This window comes from Mastacembelus armatus, chromosome 14 (genome assembly GCF_900324485.2).
Source record: "Mastacembelus armatus chromosome 14, fMasArm1.2, whole genome shotgun sequence".
Lineage (NCBI taxonomy): Eukaryota > Metazoa > Chordata > Actinopteri > Synbranchiformes > Mastacembelidae > Mastacembelus > Mastacembelus armatus.
The window spans coordinates 10573916-10592747 of NC_046646.1; the positions used below are offsets into that span (position 1 = coordinate 10573916).

The 18832-nt window shown below is 37.0% G+C and overlaps 1 protein-coding gene across 3 annotated transcripts in view; it reads left to right on the forward strand.

Annotated features, from left to right (window-relative positions):
• stk36 (serine/threonine kinase 36 (fused homolog, Drosophila)) overlaps nt 1-18832 on the forward strand; it is a 71913-nt gene that overhangs the window by 18954 nt on the left and 34127 nt on the right. The window lies entirely within an intron of this gene.

Genomic DNA, 18832 nt, shown 5'->3' on the forward strand with positions numbered 1-18832 from the left:
AAATAACCATTCCTTAGTTGTAAGGCTAAAATATATACTTACAAACAAGCTAAAAGCAAATGTACAATATGTAACTAATTAGCTACGTCTTAAACTTTGTATTTGAGCTGAACTGTCACAATCGGTGTTTAACCAGCTGAGGCAAAGTTTGCATTAATTGAGCAAAAATCCCTCATGTTCTTTTGATTGCAGTCTCCCATTCCCTCTGAGGGAATGATGTTCAAACTGCCCCCAAAAAATAGGTGGTGCATGGTTTGTAGTCAGTCATGAGACAGTCATGAGGCTGCGATACAGTTTCTTGACTAAACTTAGTAAGAGCACAAGAAATCACTAAGGTACCAAGCTTGTTTCACAGATAATCAAAGAAATTTCAGTTTTTGAATCTGTATTATTAACATACATTTTTGCACTGAAGACATGCCAACTATTCATCTGTTCTTTCTCATATAATAATAATATAATGTTGTGTATTCCTAAATCCATTACTAAATGTGTGCAGTTAGTCCTTGCTTAGTTTATAGTTGCTTTCCAGCTGTTTAACAACTTTAAACTACTGACTCCATCAATAAAATGTAAAAGATGTTTTACCCAGTATAGATGTAGGAAATCAGTTTCTTAGAAACATCTGTAGTGCTGTCTAATGAAAGTGAATAGTATTGTGTCACCCTAGGATTATTAGCTGTAGCATAATTTCTGTAATCTTTGGTGCAGTAAACAATATATTAAACATCACTGCTGGTCTTTTGTAAATGTACTCATGCAAAGTAGAAATATGTGATTTAGTTTGTGGTTGCCGTTTACCATTATTGGGAAACATGTATGACATTATTGTAGTTTGTAGTATATTCTGCTCTTTTGTGAAATTAAAATATCCCTAGTGCACATAAGATTTTGGGTCAGATGTGTCTAACTCTTCCCTCTAAATGTGTTTGATTGTTGTGTGTAAATATTTAGTAATAACTTTAAAAAAAAAAAAGCTTTTATATAATGTAACGTGACTTAGTTCAAACTTACAGGTTGCTGATGCAGCTGACTCCTGCCCTCAAACAAATACGCATTATTTCTACAGTCCACCGTTGTTTCCCTTATCATCTAGAATGTTTGTTGCACTTTTCTGTGTTAACCACGTCCTTCTATTGGTGTATTTTGGAGGCATAATTTCATAAGCTGCTAAACAAAGACCCTTTGGCCTTTCTGTCTACGGCCTCCACCATGTGCAGCAGTTGAAAACTTGATTTATACTTAGCATATTTGACAAAAGAAATAAAGCTGAGATCAAAGATGTGATTGGAGAAGACCCAGTAGAGTAATTTTAGGGTATCAGCCAGGATACCAGGGTTTGTAGGACGTCACAAAGGACACAGATTTACTGCTCTGCACTATGTTGACATGAACACTGCACTGATGTCATTCCTTTAGCTGACACACTGGCCCAAAACCACACCTGCATTAAGGGCAGCCAAAAATGTCTGCATGCTGAAAGGGCCCTGAGCCGCTGTGACAGCCATAATGAAGACATCCACATCCGTTCTGGATGAACTTGAGTCTTTCTCTGACTGATGCCTTTGGCAGCCAGCCAGTCAGAGCACTGCAGGGGTGTCGAGTGAAGGACACAAAAGAAATGAATTTCCTGCCAGACGTGTGTGCACTTGATAAGCTGTTTGAACTGGCCTGAACTGAGGAGTTTATGTGCTCAATAAGAAAACACTTTAACTGATTTCATCATTTGTCTTAGGTTTTTTTTTTTCTATAGTTCCTAATTCATCATGGCAGACATGGGAAAAATCTAACTCAATAATTGAATATGGTCAATTGTAGCAGGGAAAAGAAGGGGAACTTTTAAAAGAACTATAGTGTTTGCTGGTAGAGAATCAATAGTCTTATTTCATGTTTACATTCAGGAGTCATTTAATCCAGTGCATGTTATGAACAGAGAACCTTTCTAGCAGCTCCAGTGTATGTGTTGTGTTGTACATAAAGTACTCCTTAGTATCCTAGACATACAAAAGTCAGACTCAGCTTCATTGTTTGATAGTGTGATATAAACAGCTGCTAATTAATACACAGCTAACAGTGGATTCATAACATAACATTCTCATGGTTTCCTGTATAACCTGTTTTTTCCACTGCCGCTTCCTAATTCCAATGCTGCTTATTCCCATGTGACTGAGGGAGACAGATAGTCCTTGTTAGACAGACATCTTAAAGTAACCGCATCATTTTTAAAGTGAGGTTACTACAATCATTGACACAGAGCTGAAACAATGAATGAGCTAAAGTAGCTAAACAGAGTTCAAACATAACACTTTTTTTTTTTTTTTTTTTTTCCCCCCACACAGCATCGTCTTTGGCTATATCTATCAGTAGATGTGTGACAGGCGTGTGGAAATTTCTGTAATCCAAGGAATAACACAGCGGTTTCTGTTATCACTGGTGTAGGTTTAAAATTTACTTCACACACATGCTTGTAGGGGACTTAAGGAAGAACCTTTTGTGCTGTCATACAAATAAAGCCCTGCGAGAAATTCTCCTGATAGCCCAGTAAAAATCTTTATGGTTGTTTTAAATTAAAAGTCCTAAGTAGCTGATGTTCCGAAATCACTAATAGTGTGTCTTCTTTACAGGTAATGCAGACTGTTATTCCAACATTGTACAGTGTTCCTTCCCAGGGGACTACTACTCTTTTTTTACTACTTACCTCTCTGGCCATTTAACAAGAATTTATATTACTCAAGTTATATTCCTGTATACATCAGGGGAGAGGAGTAGGAGGAGGAAGATGCTGATCATTGATCACCATGAGTCAGTGTCCCAGAGCTCCACAAGTCAGCATTTATTTCTTAGACTTTGATGAAAACCAGATCCATGAACCCCCCCCCACGCACAGATCCAAAAGGGAGTCCTAATTTATTTTGACACTACTTCTTTGCATTCTTGAGCCTCTTGTTTGTGTTAATGAGTATACAGGGTAGAAGTGGCATAAATGGTAGATCAGATTTAGATTTTGTGTGACTGACCTTTATTCAGTAATCATGTGTGCCCCACAGAAACTTCTTTCTCTCAATAACTTTCATAATGTTTGGTCAAACTTAAATGTTGTCTGTAACCTAGAAATAAGCAAACCTGCACTGGCAAACAGCTACAGGCTTATGAGTTGTTCAACTTAGTTACATCTTTTGATTTTGAGATGTCACTCTTGTTTTATTTACACAATTATTCAATAGTTATGAACAATTACTAGTCATTTGTTGACTGCTTGCCAGGACAGTTACTTTAATCAATTTGATGCCAGCCAAGACCATTCATTTCTAAATAAAAGGTCTAACTTTAGCATTACTAAAATTAAAAATGGTAGAAATGTTCAGGGTGGTCAATTAAACATTTTTTGTTAAAATATAATTATATAACTCTATTGCGTTTCTCTTCATGTTAGCCTAATTAAGCAGACTAGCTAAATTTAATTATATTTACATAGTTCAGCAGAAATATTTTTGTATCCTTTCTTGAACAAACATTTGCCTTGCATCTTGCATTGTTAAGCAGAATAAAGAAGAAAAAGTGGTAATAGTAATAGTTATTACAGCATATATGCCTTAAAAGCCAATGCATAGCAGATTTTATGACACAAATAAGAAGTGTGCATTGATATAACAAAATAAACTAATGTACCAAACATTAATATTAATATGGTGAAATGATACTTATGGGTTTCAGACTTGGTATCAGGCTGGAATGTGAACTATTCACCCACAACTATACAATTTAAGGACCTTTCCCCCACTTGAGTAGGTCGACTTGCTCTGAGAGGAAACAAAGCAGATTGTTATCACTGGAAGTGAATCATGTCTGTGATGAATAAATTCAACACAGAAATCATTCAGGCACTGGATGATTTCTTTGAATGGGCAGTTGTATATAAAATCCATGATTGTTAAAAAATAGCAATATATATACAGTAGTGAATTCAATGTCTGTTTTAATTGTCATAAATCTAATCCCAATTTACATGCTTTTGAAAACATAATGAAACTGATGATAAATTATAGTACTTTGTACAAAGGTGAGACAAGAAACCCCATGAAAAGCTAAAGTATCCTAAAAGAGAGAAAGTAAACGGTCATAATCTAGGTACCTTTTAAATAATTGGCCAAATTTATGTTACATATGCTGTCTTGAAAAATGAAATAAATTATTCAAATAAATACAAATTTGTGTTTGTATTATTATGTGGCAGAGCAGACACTGGCAGCTTTCCTGATATAGAAAGATAAACTCATGTATACTTGGGTCTACAAAGAGCATGCTGGTCTTTGTGGCAAGCCAGACCATGTAGCTGGAATGTTGTTTATTGTCTTCAAGCAAATTCATTCCTTGAAACTGTTTCCCAGCCCAGTGTGTCATGACCTTGATTCCAGGGACCATTCCCAGGTCCTCAGCTAAAACATGAACATCAATCACAGTTTATACTTCGAAAGAAAGCACCATGGAGTGAGAGACCTCTGGCTATAGTTGTGGGTTTTTTGACCACTAGATCTACCTCTCGTGGGACATTCATCAACCAGAAATGCAGTACAGTCACACATGGAGGCCCGCCAGCTGAGGCAATGCGCCAAACCATAATGTGGCCAAAGTAATTTTTAATGTGGCTGGGAAGGTCCCATCAACATGAACACACAAAAAATTACATTAGTTAGTAATATTTATCACTTCTCAACTCATATTTTACAATTTGCAATGTCCATTTGGCTTCAGATTTAACTCTGTGTATAATGGATGTTTTTTTGCTGCTGACATCGCAGATAGGTGTTTATGCAGTAAGCAAGAGATAAGTTAAACTCCTTAATCTTGTCATTATTAGACCTCCTGGAATAAAACACAATATTAAACAGATATCATCCTCTCCTGTGAAACTAAAGCAGCTGATTCTGGACCATGTTTTCAGTCCTTTCTTTAGAGAGGGAGGAAGACAAATGTTACGAGATTGATGAGTCAGGAGATTTCTTTAGGTTAATACAAAACATATGTCTGATATGAGAGTCCTATAGCAGATCACTTTCAAACTCTGCACGACAGCATTGCACTGTATCACTTAAGAGTTGGCTTTGGGTTGTAGGGATAAAAGTCTGTCCAAGAAATGTCTGCTCACTTTCTCATGGAGCTTTATCTCCATTTTATCCACCCAAAACAGATAGAGACACTAGAGCTGAGCTCTGTTTTGTGTCATCTGCATCAGTGATGTCAAAACTGTACAGCCTGAGAAATGCAGTTGTACTGAATCTAAATGTTTTTCTGGGCTGAGTTAAGGGTTTTTCTTTTGCACAGCTACAGCTAGAAAAATTACAAACATGTCCTTGAAGATGACAGGCCATTTCGAGCAAATTTTCAAATTTGATATGTTATTTTGGATGTCAAGAAAGAGCATAGTATTGTCATTTCACCCGTTATTTGCTAGAGGCTAAGTACTAATAAGAATTGTACAATTAGATGTATGGATACTGATGACCCATCAACTGATTACTACTATTTTTGTTGTCAGTATGATCAAGGTGGGGAAATAACTGAATTAAATGATCAGAAATTAGACACTGTAATGCAGATGTTAGACTAACTTATTAAATTCAGCTCCTTATCTCTGACTGGTCCAGATTTAAGATTGTTCTGCACAGCCTTTTGTACAAATGCCTTTTCTGCATTTTAAAGGTGCTTTTATTTTTAACAGATTTGTTAAACTGCAGAAGAATCTGCAGTGTGGCACATCTTTACAACACACCACTTAAATTGTTGATTTTTGTGGTGAAAATATCAAGAGTCTACTTCTGTTGAGCCTGAAAACTCTTAAATATCAGCAACAACTTCCTCTCAGACACTCTGTCTCCAAGCAGAGGTCAGACATTTATGGAGGGTTAGGTCACAAATGTCTTTAATGTTTATGAATCTCATGAGAGATTAAAACAGAATGGAAAAACAATACCATATATACAGAAATTCAGATTTGACCCAGTTTGAACTGGGGTTTTTTCCACTGATGTTGTATGCACAAATGTGAACACTTTCTCAAGAGAAGATTTGTTGGAGCATACAACAAGGGAATTCTATGTTGTGAGAGACCAAAAATGACAGTGTTTTTTTTTGTTTGTTTTGTTTTGTTTTTTAAATCAGTAAATATCCAACTAATGCATCCTCAGGGATACAACAAATGCCCACCACACCAAAACCACTGTGTTGATGACAAAATAAAAGCAATGAATTTTGGTTTAAAAAAAAAAAAGCTGTAACCACTAAACATTTGTAAGCTCTTCTTTGTTTCTAACAGAAGCATTTTTGTTTTAGTGGTATAAATTAAATGTTGTGAGCACTTTATGTACTTAACTTCATGGATAAAATTGTCTTCTAAAAGCACTATGTATAAAATCAACCATCTATTGTCACACATTGACTGATGTACCACATAAAGTCAATACTTAGAATTAGGTTTAGGTTAGGGTTATTGTTAACCCTAACCCCAGTGTTCGGGTGTCCTTACAAAGATAGAAGTGGAAATGTATGTGTGCGTTTGTGTGTGTCCATATGGAAACATTGGTTGGATTGTCATGAAATTTTGTGCATACATTCAAGGTCCCCTGAGGATGGATCTTAATACCTGAAGATACCTTAACCTTTCCACTAGCCATGTTAGCATGCTGACACACTAAACTAAGTTGGGGAACATCAAACATTACTCCTACCAAACGTCACCATTGTCACTGTGAGCATGTTAGCGTGCAAACACAGCAACATTTACTTGCAAACACAGCTAGGTACAATCTTACAGAGCTTCTAACAAGTTTTTTTCTTTTTTTGGTATATGGCCTGATACACACATCAGCTCTTTGAATGTTTCCCATCATTGACATGGAAGCTGGTCATTCTAAAAGCAAAAAGAGAAAAGGCAGCAATCAGCCGACAGAAGGCTTGAAAAAAAAAAGAAAAAAAAAAAAGAGTTGCTTTAGGTTTTCAAGGTGTAGTGAGGTCTGTCTGTTACATTCCCTTTTTCTCTATGATCACATTCTGCTGCTTGAATAGATTCTCTTTTGCATTTATCATATTTTATCCTGCTACAAATGTATGACTGTGATGTGTTTTTAGTATTCCAGTTTACATTACATAAAAACTTGCTGGTCTTTGTAGACTGCCTCTCAAAATGTTGCTATATGAGATATTGAATGAGATGGCAGTATAAATGAAATGTTTTGAGCACTTCATGTGCTTAATATGATAGATCATAATGTCCCCAAAAAGGACTGTGTCTAAAATCAACCATCTATTGTCTCACATGGTCAACAGAAGGCTCTGCAAAAAATGTACAACAGCTTTTGAAAGTGTAGTTAGAACTGTCTCACACTACTATGTTGCAAAAACCTGGCTATCTGCACTGTTCATTTCATTTCTGTGATCAGAATCTTAGAATTAAATGCTTTGAGCACTTCATCTGCTTCATATCATAGATCAGAGTGTCCCAAAGATCAATTAAAGTGTTCTCAAAAAGGACTATCTCTAAAATCAACCATCCATTGTCACGCATTGACTGATTTACAACACGAGGATGATACTGTGCAATTACACAATGTGCTATTTTGGAAAAACATTTTGGGATGTTTTAATTTCTTAAACCAGTCAGATGAAACAGTGTGTCCTTGTATCTTCTGTCAGGTTGCCTGAATGTTGACACTCCAAACTTTGTTTCAGCTGCATAATTTATTACCTGCAGTTCAAAATCTGCAGTACAGCTCTTTCTTTTGGATGGCGTTTTTAACTTGTTACCCTCAGAGTTGTAGTCTAGTGTGAACATAAACCTTTTTACTTCTTCAGCTGTATAATAGTATCTTCAATTGAGTCAGGAGTGCCAAGAGTGCCATCTAACATTGACTGCTTGACAAAATTACTGTACATATACACATGTAAATCGCTTTGCTGTATAAGTCACAGGAAAAGCCAGAGGAGAAAAAAGGTGCGACCTGTAGTTCGGAAAATAAGATATGTAAAAACTTGCAGATCTCTGCAGAGTGTCTCTCAAAATGTTATATGGGATATTCAACAAGATCCAGCTCCCTCATTTTAACATATTAAGTGAAACATACATCATCCTGTAGATTTACCTTTGTCCTAAATGTGGGAAACCACAAAGTCCTTGGGACCTTCCAATTATAAGTGTGTGTACTAGTTGTGAAACATGAAGTAAAGCTCAGTTATACAGTTTCATTCTTTTGTGCTCTGTTTGGTGAAGTACTTGGCAGTCCACGCAGACAGCCTCTTGAGCAATAGGTTCATAATGTATAATGTTTGGGCATGTGTTTAGTTGGTGTTTTTCTTTTGGACCTCGACTGCACAGCACAACTTCATCAACATGTGGGTGTGTCTGACGTGCTTGTATGAACATAGCTTTGTGTAGTTTTGGCTATAAAGTAACAGAATAATGGGAAGATTATCGTCCTGTGACCATCTTAGGAAAATTTAGGTTTATGATTGATTTTTCGCATTAGTCCACCACTCTCAGCTCTCCAAGTTTTAGTCCTTCACATTTAAAGGTCGATCATCTTTTGATTTTATTCAATTTCAGTTCCCGTAAATTACCCAGCTATGTATTGGATTCCATCTGATAATCATGTCAGTGTTAAGCTTTTTTTCTTTTTGGTGCTTGCTTTTTTTATTCTGCATCGTTTTGTGTTTTGTTTTGGATGAAATCAATGCTCAGATGTGAATATTACATTTTTTGTTGTTTGAATTATATGTCTGCTAAATCTGTTCATCATTTTAAGCCTTCTAGCTTAAAATGTAGAACCATAACGTTTGTATGATTTTAATTTTTATCAGTTGGCAACAGGTTAGTAATCCATTGTGTAAGAGGAGGAAAGTCCAGAAATGTATCTGTTAAAGACTTAACTTTACAAAATCCTGATCTTTGAGTCTTTGAAGGGTGTGTCCTGTGCTCTCAGTAACAAAAACCAGTGTAACGCTGCAAATTTTGCTTCTTTTACCCACACACACTCCTGGAGATGCCATGTTTTTAACCCTCAGGGGTTGACGAACGCACTGGCGCATTTTGTGGCATTTTATCCTGATAATGCCGAAACAAACTTAAATTACTCTGTCAGTTTTGATCGTACAGATAAGAGCAATATATATATCATCTATATCATTAGAATCTGTAAAGGATCTTGTTTTATTTGTATACACTCATAACAATAAACCGCTGTGCTTTTGTAAATAAAAAAAGCAGACAGGGTGCGATCTCTGTCTTCTGTCTCTGTCATCTCTCTTCAGACATGTAAATAAAACAACCAGAATCTCAGCGAATACTTGCTCCATAAAAATATGAAATATAGGACTAGGAAGCTTCAAATGTCTTCGTTTAAATGAAACAATTCAAATCGAAAACAAATCATCACTTTTTATTTAAAAACCTCCTGTCTCACCTCATTATAGCTAATGTGATCCCACCTCGCACTGAGCGCACTGTTCATTTGGAAATAATCTGAGGCGAACCAGGTAATTATGTACACGCCCCCGAGAAATGGCATAAAACTCACTTTTTCTGCGCATTTGGATGATGACACAGTAGGCCGGTGAAGAAGCGCTTTGTATGTTCCAGGCAGCGACGAAGAGTTTCCTTTGTCCTCAGAGGAAAAACACGACTCAGATGACGAACATTTGCATCTGCATTGCATTGCAGTAATTCCCTCTCAGCCACATTCCTGACTGAAAGGCTCATTATGCGGTTCTTTGTGCGGGTCTTTGTATTCTCAGGTAAATCACATGACTATTCATGATCACACAGCTTCCTGCATATGTCTTTTCTAAACACAAAGTGTCTTAGAAAATTTAAATCAGTGTATTGTTTTCTGTGAATGAGTGAACAAGATGACTTTCACATCATTTTGAGGCAAACACTTTTGGCCACAAGGTGCAGTTCTCCAAAGTCTTGTGAACCCATGTCCTGTATGTGTTTTATGGTCTTACTTCAGTGACTTAAAAATTTTAGTTTTTCACTAACCATGCATGAACACTGTTTTCTCAAAAACACAATCCTGTATAAACTTGCTGCTCACATATTATTGTAGTCCAGTTTATGCTGATTACAGTGTTTTCAGACTTTAGCCATTAATATGTTTAAAAGCAACTGAAAAAAGCACAAATGTCAGGGCATGTCCAGGGCCCTAAAACACCGTTAGACCCCAGAGCATTAAAGTTTCAGGTGCTCAGTGCTTAAAGGTTGAATGTGTAATACAGTGGTATCAGTGTCTGTCAGTGTTCTACATACTTGCTAGCATCCTGCAGGTTGACCACTGATTATAAAGGGTTAATGTTTCAACCCTGGATTAAATTACTTTAACAAATGTGCAAAAGCAACAGTCAGGTGGCTCTTGAGCACCTGTGCTCTTGTAAAAGTATCACATAAAATTTTGTAACAAGGTCGTGAAACGCACACACATGCTCGAAAGAAGAAATGACAATAGCAAAAGCAGCCTTGTTGAACGGGAAAACAAACATAAGTCGCTAATTAAACTAATAATTATAATAACTGACAATAAAATTATGTGTTGCAGCAGTTCTACTTTTGGGGTCAACTTCGGACAGCATGGGTGTAGTTTTGAGGAGTGGTGTGTTGCTGAGAGGTCAGGGGCCACAGGGAAAATACAGGAAGTACAACACATGTCTGAGAATGACTTTGGCTGCCAGCAGTGAGATAATGTAATGATAGTCTTGGTTTGAGAATTACTGAGTACAAGTCACCCATGTCTTCGTCAAATGCTGTTCCATGTATGTTCAGAAGTCCACATTTTATGGCATTGTTTAATGATGATTTGTGAATATCTGTATTTGAAATGTATTTAGCATTTGTAAACATCTTGTATTTTGCTTTAAATGGTTTAAGTCGATGTTAGTACTATATATTGACATTACAGGGCTATGTTTTGTTATTTTTTTTTCTGTTCTGGTTACCATTGTTACTTCCTAACTGCAGTGAAACTGTTCTGGATTGCTTTTATTAGGGCTGGGCGTTATGGAAAAGAAAATCTTTTTTTTTTTTTCTTTTTTCCCCATATCAGGTCGATATCAGTATATATCACGATATAAACCAAAGCACTGTTTCAGTCAAGTTTAAAGGTTTCTTTTTACTCTTAAGTGACATGTAAATATATAAAGTTACCATATTTTTCGAACTGTAAGTCACACTCTTTTTACAAAATCGAATCCCTTTCTATAATTATTATCTAAGCTTTGTTTATTTTTACTTTTTAATATAAGACTGGCTGAAAATGACATACCTTGCAAAACAGCGTTTGGATTTGTCTGTTTTCCCTGCTTCAGTTACTTAAAGCCATGTTTGTCTTTAAAATCCACAAGCTTTGCAAGTGACGGTTGGACTGTTTATTAAATGAGCAATTTGTTTTTCATTCATCTCATGTTCATCTATTACTTTTCATTATCCATAAATGTATTGATGCCTACCAGGAATAGGGCAGAGTGTTCTTGGGGTTTTTCCCTGGAACAGTTCAGTACCTTTAAAAAAAAAAAAAAAAAACATTCATTTTGCAGTACATACTCAGTTGAGGAATTCTGACTTTATGAATGCTGTGTGAATACATTGGTAAAAGGATGCTGAGGTTAGAGCTGCCAGGAAGGACACCTAGAAGAGGACCAAAGAGGAGGTTCTCGGATGTAGTGAAGGAAGACATGAGGATAGTTGGTGTGGGTGTGGAGGATACGGAGGAAAGGGTTAAATGGAGGCAGATGATTAGCTGTGGCCGACCCCTGAAGGGAGCAGCCGAAAGGAAAAGAAGAAGTGTTTAGTTCAATGATCATAATCCTTTATTAGTCTCAGATAGGACTGTACCATTCACAGTCTGGGTGGGGCTGGATTTCTTTGATGGGCTTTTAGTCATGCGTGCTATCTGTCAGAGTGGGTCCACCACGTTGGTCCAGACTGAACTCTGTAATTGTTGGGTATACAATTTTGTGCATGCAGTAATGGCTCACGATGAATCTTAATGACATTAGTGATTCCTTGGCGTTTCCTCTAATCCACCATGAGGTTCACATTTGTGGTTTTGAGTGAAACCTCTCAGCAACTACTGAAAGGATTGTGGTTAAATTTGTTACAAATAATAAGTTTTCCCCTCAGGACGATTTCAAATATCTTTGGTGATTCCTGACTTTTCATCCATTGCCATGATCATCTCTCAAGGTCTGCCAAGATTACTTGCAGTAATCTGTTTTTAGGGAATACAACAATTTATAATGATCTAAGAGTTATACAATTAAAATTCATATTACACAGTGATTTTCTAAATTGTAGTGATGTTTTTCTGATTCTAAGGCCCAGATTTTTTGCATAAACAAATGGAGGTCATACTTTTACCTTTTGAGAAATATTTGCTCCTTAAGTAAAAACAATATATTTTGTGTTTTAATCACATTTTTACTGAGCTTGGTTCTGCAGTTTTATATTTGAAGAGTTAGAGGTGCAGTGTGTAAAATGGGAAAGGTTTTTCAGCATCTAGCAGTGAGATTGCAGAATGAAACCTTCTAGTACTCCCTCCCTCTGGCCGTCATTTTTAAAACAAAACAACATTCCCTGTCTACAGCCAGTGTTTGGTTTAGCCTTTCTAGGCTACTGTATAAACGTGGTGGCACAAAATGGCTGCCTCGGTGAAAGGAGACCCGTTCCCTATGTAGATTTAAAAGGCTTCTCGTGGGATTAAGAAAATGCATCAGTTGGTATGCTCTGGCATTTACACATTAATGACAGCATATAAATGAATATTGCATTCCATATCTGATAATAGACTGCTCTAAATATTACACATTGCACCTTTCATAGTTGCATTATCGATTTTTTTAAAAATGCATGCTTTAAATACTGTGTCTTGTAAAACTTTTGGTTTGGTTATTTGTAATCTGCTCTCTTGGTTATGAGGCAGTTATTGGCCCTTTAATTTCAGTAGGATCCTTCGAAATGAAAACAGACCTTATACATAATACATAATCATCTGCATTACTACTAATGTTGATCATTGAATTTTAGCAGCTGGAGAGACATAATGTGATGCTGGTTTGGTAACTTACAAGATTAATTACTCATAGGGACAGAAGAACAAAAAAATAGGATTATACCTGAAAATAATCAAGTCCGGTGCCTGGTCTGCACTGTGTATCATTGCACATTTTTAAAATATACTTTTTACCTTAAAAATTTTGCTACTGTTTGATGCATGAAGAGGTTTGAGATTTGTAATTTTTTATTGATGTAATTTTTGACTGAAGCTAGATCACAATCAAAACTAAATGAATGAGATTGGGACCATGATGATGCTTGCCATACTCTTTGGCAGAACATGAGAGAGACCAGTAGGGACATTTTCTCTTTACCCCCTCTGATGATTAATGACTTTACTTGTGGTGCTTTTCAGATATGAATTCCAGTTCACCCCATCCTGACATTTAGAAATAAAAAGGAAGCATTAGCTCTGTTATCCTGCTGGTAGTATTTGTCCCAGTTTTCTCTGTGCTTCATTTTTATTTTCTTTGTTCTGTTGTTTCCACAGGGTCCACTTTCACATCTGTATATCATCTTGGTCTGAACTTCTGTTGGTCACAGTGTTAAGTCAGTTCAGGGGAATCTCATTCTATTTTAATATATGTGTGAAGTGCAAAAAATACATTTGTCCCTCTTGAGAACCTTAGAGAGATGAATCAATTTAGAACAAGCATGCATCCTTTCTGCACATTATCTCACTAAACAGAACCTGATTTTGCATCTGCACTCGCTTAACATACAAGTGTTATCCTTGGTGTAGCGTATGGGCTTACTGTCTGTCTCTTGAACAGCTCTGATGCTTTTTTTCCAGGCATGTTTTACAGTGTCATGCACACAGCAGGTTTGGATTATCTTTGTGACCCTGGCATTGATTGCTCTTGTTCATAAATCATGAATTATAATTAGAGTTCACAACCAGTTAGTAGGGATTACAGGCTTCAGGTTTGGGTAAGCAACTTTTATAATGTTGTCTGTTGTACACCATAGTCTACATTTTAATTTAGATAGAGGTGTTGTAGAATAAAATGTCCCCACTCCCGTTAAACACTTGTAGTTTTATAGGTTCATAGCATCACTATATGACTTCATCCTCTCACTTCTTTCTTGAAGATGCTTAGCCAATGAGAAACGAACTCCGTTTTTGGGAACTGGCAGGACTAGACATGTGGCAGAAGTCCAAACAAATACTTGCTGTAGGCAATAGGGCTTTACTTCTCTCCCAAGGTTAAAGGCATAACCTGATGTTTTGAAACTCAGCAGATTATCTGTCTCTGCCAGAAACCTGTCACATTATAGGAAAAGCTTAGTTTTTTGTTTCCCTAAAATGCCTCACTAGCATCATTAGAATTTTGTGTTGAAATCAGGAGGCCAGTCAGAAACTCACAGCAATATTGCTCTACATTTGAAACCTGAATACATTATGCCATATGTAATACTTTTTTCTCCCTAGATCTAATCCAGTTAATATTCCTAAAACTTGAGAAAATGAATTACAGATTGGATTCATTTGCAAAAACTCTAGCTCTTGGTAATTTTTCTGGCAGGCTAACACTGGACTATTTCTGGTCACATTACAGGCAAGTCCAACTTGCTCTGAGTTCAGGTTAAACAAAGGATCCAAAGCAGCCAGACCACCCAAAACATTCATGAGTAACATTATGAGCGGCCAAAGAAGCCAGCTCGTGTCCTGCTCTTTCAGTGTTCTGTATATACTCTGTGACTTTGATCACAGCTCCATAATTGATGCCATATTTTTAATTTGCCTGGGTTTGTCTTTGTGATCCAAATTATAGTGTGAAGAATAAACGTCAGACCTCTAAAACAAGCCCCCCACTTTTGGGTACTTACCATATCCCCTCTCATAAAGACACACATGGTTCTACTTAATCTCTCTCTTCATTGTGGGACCTTAAAAACCTCTTGATTGGGGTAAATGGAATATAAAACTTCATGGTATGCCTTTGGATGAGCAACTCAAACGAAACAAATTATTTTTCATACAGCTTCACTGAAGTAGTGTTTAACTGGCTGCATTACGAGACTTTAATGCTACATTTGAACATCAACATATGTGCTTTTGCATGCTGCACTCTCATGCTTTTGCTCGTTTGAATATCAACAACTTTATACTCAAACAAAAAAATGTTTACTCCACCCAAAGACACAGTGACTACTACAGACTGAACAAACCTCAACAGAAGTCACATATCACCTCCCAGTGCAGCAGAAAAGCATTAAACACACAAGTTTCAATGCATTAATGCCCCTGTAACACAACTCTAACGAAAAATACAGGTTACATTGCAATCCTTTGGCTTTAGTGTAAGTGTCCTAGTCAGCTTTCTTTATGATACCATACTACACATCAAAGGGGAACATGTCTGTTCATTCCCATTTGAAATAGGTAAAAGGCTGATGCTTTCTGTGCTGTCTAATGTCCCTGCCTGCATTGACCTAATCTCATCGACGTCACGGACAAAGTGTAAAATGTCTGGTTTGCATTCAGAGCACTGACACTAAATGCTGGTGTTCAGAAAATGGTCCTTACTCCTCTTAAATCATCTGAGATTTAGTAAATATTCCCTTCTGGCCAGAGGAATGTCCTCAGTGACTCTATCACACACACGCACACACACACACACACACACACACACAAACACACAGAAGCTGCACAAATAAGCTCTAACTAAAATCAGAGGTTTACTTCTTGTCAGATCTATAAAATACTCACTGGAGCTGGCTGTTTTTCTGAATTTGTTATTTTTGCTTTAGGGGTTTTCTTCATGTCATTATTATAAACCAGACATTAAGTTGGACCAAAAATATTCACTTTTAAATTTTTTAAATACACAGTGCAGATGGCAGTGAGTAAAGTAGAGCAGATTTTGGAATTTATGTTAGCTTATCATTTATCCTCATCCCCTCAGGTCAGGTCAAAGGTAAATGACCAAAGCATCTTTGTTAGACTTGGAACTGAGCCACCTTAGTGAACTTTGGCTGTAGTTCTTGATCAGGGGTATTAGAAAGCTTTCCCGCAGAGTTTCCACATTACTACAGTATGAATATATTCATCATACCTTTTGAAGACACATATTGCGATTGGGACATTAATTCTTGGGTTATTAGTCATCTAACTTTGCCAGAGTGAGATGGGAAAAATCATGGAGTCTGTCATGTCTGTAGCTACTGGCAGCAGCAGACTAGCTTAGCACACTGTGCAAAGGAAAAAACCCACACCTCTAAGCTCAGTAATTTGAACGTTGTATCTTCTTTGTTTAATCATACAAAAGTTGCTGTAATGTGCGAGAGACAGATTGTTACTTGTGGACAGAGTGCTGAGTGGCATCAGTCTTTTCATCTGAAGGGGATAAGAATATTTTCCAAAAATGTTCAGCTTTTCCTTAAATTTCTTTTTGGGAGATTCTCAGTTCCAGAGCGCAGCAGAGCTTTAAATGATGTTGTGTTCAGTGAACTGCTTTTGGCTTGTTGATAATGTTTGGTGGCTTACGAAGCCACAACCACACAATAAAATTGAATGTGTCAAAAAGTTGGCATGCAGTTTAACTCAGCCACACTAAGCTGAATCATAGAGTAGTTTTCCATTAGCAGAGGTCAGCTGTGGATCTGTCATCACTTTTTTTTGTTTTGTTTTTTTTGCAGACAGATGCCGATAGTGCCATAGTCAGCAGACCTCCTCAGAGAGGCGCATTAATGAGACTACTCATTGGACCGTTCTGGGTACCCATTCAGAATCACATCGCCTGTGCACAAAGCACTTCTTTGAGAGTGGTTTATCTTTAAAATGGTCTGTGGAGTGCAGTCCGTCTGACTCAGCAATAGCTACAGAAATTAAAATCTGCTGCTGATCAGACATAAGACGCCACATGGCTCTTGAGTGGAGAACATTTGTCACTAGGCTCTTCACTTTAATTGCTTCCTGACACGCTCAGCTCTTCACTTGTTTATAATAGTTTCAGTAATTAGAGGTGAACCTTTCCTTGTTAGGAGAAACAAAAAAATGGAGCAAAAGACTGTACAGTTATGGGTTATTTGTTTTAAACAATACATGCGATGACCCATCGCTGACTGACTGTGGCTCTGTGTCAGTGCCTTGTGAGTGAAGCAGGACTTTAATAAAATAAAAACGGAATAAAATACTTGCACACAAAGCCTTTTAATGTTAAAGAGTTGCTCTGCACATACTGTTGGACCAGATATTGAGCCAGTGTTTTGCTGATAGACATTATTAAAACCTGGTCCTTGTTTTTAGTCATGATAACTTCGTAATCAGATAAATGTGTTTCCTGGAGGATAAGATAAGCTGAATCACATTGCATTTCTTCAGTTAATTTATATTTTTTTCTACTAACAAAGCTTCTATGCCCCTGCTTGGTAAATAATCTGTTGTTTTGTTTCGAAGTGTAGGATATTGACCACAAGAATTAGAGGTTGGGGTTTGTTGGTTTTGATGCCAGTGACCAAGGTTTCACATTCAATGCTGAGGGCAATTATGGGTAGTTTCGCTGTAAATTCAAGCATTGGTCCCATGCCTTTGGTTTCTGTACTATGAGCTGGATAGCCTTGCACATTTTTTATTTCTTTCTAGTGTGCTTTTAACTTGCTTGTATGTATTGTGTAAGTGAAGCGTTCAGTTTGTGTTGTTGCTTCAGACACTTCAGGTAGTCCCCAATTTTGTCCAACCTTTCTGACAAATCTCCCTTTCCGTCCCTCATATTTCCCATAATACCTCAATTGTCCTGTCATTTCTATCTTCTGTTCTTTTGCTTGCTACAGTTCAGCCACGTTTGCATTTGTGTTCAAGGACTTGCCAGAGCTCTCATTCTTGTCTGCTTCTGTTCTACTATAAAAGTTTAAATTACTGTAATGGAAATTTGCATTATAAAATCAGCACACTGACTCAGATCATTAATCCTTGTTCTTAAATCCTTGTTCTTGGTGCATGGTGCTCCTACTATATTATTTTTTTTCCAAATCCAAAACTTCACTTGAGAGAAGCTGTTATAACTAAGCATTCTTACTGATAAGGAGTCTGACTCAATTAAATCCATCAAACCTGCAACTAGATATGACTATAAACCCAGGCAAGAATCAACTAAGGGAACAAATAAATATTTCCATTGGCTGGCTTCCAGGTTTTCCTCTATCAGCTCTTAAATAGGTCAGACTAGTCTGCCTTTCCTGACATATTGTTTCCTTCACCAAAAGTTTAAAAAATGTCTGATACTAGACCTCACATACTAGACTCTAACCTTTTTCTTAAAGTCCTCAGACATGCATAAGTCATCTTGTCAAAATGCAAAAATCAGAATTTCCACCTTCTCACACACAGCTGTGTTCTTGGACTGGTCATAGACGCAGACAAGGGAGAATGGGTCCACCTCAGCCAGTGGAAAATATCTGTAGTTGCATGTGTGAAATGTTGACTGTGAAACAATCACACAGCAAATGTAGACCTTATAGACTACTGTATCCTGCTACGAGGCAGGTCACCTGTGCACTCACTGTAGCTGCAGATGTGAGAGCTGGTTATTCATTTGGATATTTCACAGAAAGGAAGCAGAGAACCTGCCCATGTGCACTGATTTTAAAGTCCACCCTTCATCTGCTTCCTCTCTTGTTTTAAAGTTGTTTTAAAGTTCACCCTTGCAATATGTTGACAAAAAAATGTTTCAGATGTTTTTTAGATAAAGTGAAGCCACACAAATGCTCAAAATTGCTTGAGTAGCATATGAA